Source organism: Camelina sativa, chromosome 12, assembly GCF_000633955.1.
Source record: "Camelina sativa cultivar DH55 chromosome 12, Cs, whole genome shotgun sequence".
Classification (NCBI taxonomy): Eukaryota; Viridiplantae; Streptophyta; class Magnoliopsida; order Brassicales; family Brassicaceae; genus Camelina; species Camelina sativa.
Genome location: NC_025696.1, coordinates 25,720,322 through 25,724,784, shown reverse-complemented (window position 1 = coordinate 25,724,784; position 4,463 = coordinate 25,720,322). Strand labels below are relative to the sequence as shown.

General features: G+C 41.9%; 1 pseudogene; it reads right to left on the bottom strand.

Moving 5' to 3' along the window:
• The window catches only part of LOC104733845, an 18,263-nt pseudogene continuing 14,963 nt past the window's right edge, over window positions 1,164–4,463 (bottom strand).

Below are 4,463 nucleotides of genomic sequence, written 5' to 3'. Positions count from 1 at the left end.
CAAAAAGTGTCATTTTAGCCTGATTTTTTTGTTTCAAAATAAGTGTCACTTTAGATTTTCAATGTAAAATTAAGCATAAATTTCCAATTTTAACCTCATATTCATTGAAGAATATCAAGAGTCAATTTCATTTTTAAGGGTATAAAAATATTTTAATATGTTTTATTAATTTGTGTGCAAAGTATCAAAATGACACTTATTATGAAACAGAGGGAGTATTTGCGAATTAAAGGAATTTAAATTTTCGGTGTCGCATCATTGAATTTACATAAATGCATATGGGTTTATTTGATTGTATTATGGTTTAAAATTTGTTAACAAAAAAAAAAACTTTAGTAGTTCAAAGTTTTTACTTGAGGCATCATTTTCACAGTACCTTTTTAAATTAAAGTTCTTGCCAGATAGATTTTAATTGATTTTAAGCTGAGTTCATGATTAACTTCTAAATTATCTAAAATGATGTGTACTTTCTTAGTTTTTGGCGATTTTTTTTTTTTGTTTACCGACATTTCTCTAAATGTTTCATAAAACATATTAGATCAAACCAAATTAACAAACCTGCACTTCACCACACATTTTTTTTTAATTTTTATTTTACATTTTTTAACTGAAAACAGAAAAGTTCATATTTGTTATACATTTCATAGGTTTGATCAAACATCAGGTGATGTTTCTTAAACTTCGCTTTTACGAGATCTTTTCTCTTGCATGGCAGCATATTTGATGACCTTGAGTGCTTCTACCATATCATCACATAGTCTATGTGGATCTGGAATAGTTGTTGTGTCAACAGCTAGATTGATGACAATCTTGTTTACGTAGCTTATGAAATGGATACTGAGAGCCTTAAACATCACAAAAACAAAACAAAAGAAACAATTAGTTAAATTTAACTTCATCAAAAGTTTCATAATCTTTTAGAAGAGTAAACAAATGTACAAAAAAAAGGGATGATTAAGTATATATGAAATCAGTTGTACGTACTTGTGATCCAACTAATGCACTTCCCGCGATATATGAAATCGGATGGTGAAAAAAACTTATTTCTTCATCGGGACCTTTCACATTTGAAAATGCCAACGATGTGTGACCAAATATCCTCTTTCCAAAATCTTCTACCGCCTGTTAATTTCTTACAATAAAAAAAAAATTAGTTAAATGCATTAAGTTGTATCGAATAGATATTGCTCATATCGGTTTTGTATATTTTTCACCTTTCCTCCAAACAATTTCAAGGTGAATTTTATGATTCCATAGAAAATAAACGCTTCGAGAGATATTTTTTTCCTATCCATTATTGCTTTGGCTCGTCGAATGTACTCCAATGGATCATTCTCGAATTTCACCCACAAAGGAAATATGATAGTTCCTATGAAGTTTCCCCATCTACACTTTGAACCCTTCGCCATCATATCAGCCAAATCCTACATTTTCACATTTCATTAAACTTTACACTTAAACTAATTAAAAATTTGGTTTTGTATGATTGTATATAACTATGAATATGATGACTATCATTTCTATCCTTGAAACAACCGACCTTTTTTTTTTTTAATAAATAAGTAATAAATATATAATAAAATAAACTACAACTAGTGGTCCCATACCCACTAGTCACCTAACCACAACACAACCAACAGCGGAAATAATAATATCAATATCCAATAAATATTAAACCAATAAATACGAATAACCAATATAAATTCCAGTCTTAACTAAAGATCCAAACATCATAAACCAAATAACCAGCAATCCTAAACAATGCTCTAAGACTCAACTCTAGCAACCTAACCATGCCAGATAAACAATCAACCGAGTTCCTAGAACATCCTCCTCTTCATTGCCTGGATTCCACGATCACACTTTGCCTTTACCTGCACCACAAACACATATTGCAATGCACTCAGTAAGGCGATCCTCCCATCTACTGGGCTATACACACAAGCAATAGAGTATCAGTAATTATCACACAACATTCAACACACGTCAATCACAAAACAGGACTTAGCATCGACCGATGCCAAACTAGCATCGACCGATGCCAACTGGAGAAGCATCGATCGATACAGAAGCTGCATCGGTCGACGCAAGTATAACTTGCATCGACCGATACCCAGTCTGCATCGACCGACGCATGCTCGACGCACACCAAAAACCCTAGAGTTCATCGCGCCGTCCTCGCACTTGCATCGACCGATGCAAGGTATGCAACGATCGACGCAACGTCGAGCACCGTGAATTCTCCGAAGCTTCTCGCCGGATTTCGTTCCTTCAACCACAAAACTCAATCCCAAGCCACAAGAAAGCTTCCTAACGTCCATAACAACAATCTAATACGTCTAACCACAAACAACAAGCAAATCACTGAATTCTCTAGCTTAGATAAGCCATGGTCCTGCACTTACCTGTGCCAAGACGAATCTAAACAAAACACAAGCAAGAACACGCTTCCAGGAACTCCTACAGCAATCCCAGCTACAGATCTCCTCAGGAAAACGCCAAAACTCCAAGAAATCTCCAAGAACTCTTTCTCCCTTCTCTTTTCGCTCAAAAACGGCCACCCACGAATAATGAGACAAAAGGGACGAAATAAGGGTTTTCCCTTTCTCTTTTCCCCAAAACGCAGCGTTTGACTTAAGTCAAAACGCACAGAATTGAGTCAGCATCGATCGATGCTCCTACTGCATCGATCGATGCACATCCTAAACCGGAATTCCGGTTCACGGATGTTACAATTCTCCCCCACCAAACTGGATTCGTCCTCGAATCCCAAACAACCATCAGCCAAGGAGTCCCGTGCAACCGTCTCCACGGCCCGCACTCCTCCGACCGAACTGCAGAAGGTCACCTCTAGGTGATAGACTCACGCTCCAGGCGTCATTTGCTCTCGACTTTTGGACTTTCCTTTTTCTCATAGGCCTAAACCTTGAGTTTCATCGGCTCCTCATCAGACCTAAGTCTGCATGCCAATGCTGGCTCCTCATCAGGCCTAAACCTGCATGCCATAATATATAAGGAAAAAAAATCCAACTCGTCTCTCGGGTCGTCACCCTACAGCGCGCCTCCGGACCGTCGTCCGAAGTCGATATACCAACCATACTCCAAAGTCACAAAGTCTCCGAATATGGCAGTACTAGGAGAACCAAAGTCCTCCAAGAGTCGCGAGCAAACGATTCTGAACACGTCTGAGTCCTATCCCTATCCAGGTTTCCTTCCCGTGGCTCGCGTAAAAACATCTCAATGTCCTACCAACCACATATTCCCTCACTGGAATACCTCATGACCACACAAGGATCATATACACGCCACAAGGGCCGCCACAAAGGCCAAACAAAATGTCCTAAAGAGGACCGCCACCAAGGCCAAAAAAATGTCCTAAAGAGGACCGCCACCAAGGCCAAACAAATGTCCTAAAGAGGACCGCCACCAAGGCACTCTGGCTAAACAGCCCCGCCACAAAGGCCATCTGTCCCGAAGGACCGTCACAAAGACACTCTGGCTAAACAGCCCGCCACAAAGGCATCTGTCCCGAAGGACCGTCACAAAGACACTCTGGCTAAACAGCCCGCCACAAAGGCATCTGTCCCGAAGGACCGTCACAAAGACACTCTGGCTAAACAGCCCGCCACAAAGGCATCTGTCCCGAAGGACCGTCACAAAGACACTCTGGCTAAACAGCCCGCCACAAAGGCATCTGTCCCGAAGGACCGTCACAAAGACACTCTGGCTAAACAGCCCGCCACAAAGGCATCTGTCCCGAAGGACCGTCACAAAGACACTCTGGCTAAACAGCCCGCCACAAAGGCATCTGTCCCGAAGGACCGTCACAAAGACACTCTGGCTAAACAGCCCGCCACAAAGGCATCTGTCCCGAAGGACCGTCACAAAGACACTCTGGCTAAACAGCCCGCCACAAAGGCATCTGTCCCGAAGGACCGTCACAAAGACACTCTGGCTAAACAGCCCGCCACAAAGGCATCTGTCCCGAAGGACCGTCACAAAGACACTCTGGCTAAAGAGCCCGCCACAAAGGCCAAACAAAACGGCTAAACAGCCCGCCACTAAGGCCACACACAAGCCCCTCCAAAGCTTTCCACCACTAAAATGGACAAACTCTCTCTCCCGAGTAACTTTCCATATTTAGCACTTTCCATTGCTGGAAACTTTCCATTTAAGGAAACTTCTATTTCGGGAAACTTTTCCCCCAACCCCGCCTCACGGAAACTTTGTACTCCGAGCACCACCTCATCTTGTTACTGAGTCGCACAACCAACCACCCCAAGCGACCGAGTAACAAGAGAGATGGGCTGGAATACTCCATTCCCGCTCCAGCCACGGATTACAGACGGAACCAGACTAGGCAAGCTCAGGTCGTGGTTGCTTCTCATACCACTTCTTGAACCTTGCCTTCATCCTTGCCTCAGGTTCCCAAGTCTGCTCCTCCACACCATCACAGTCCCACA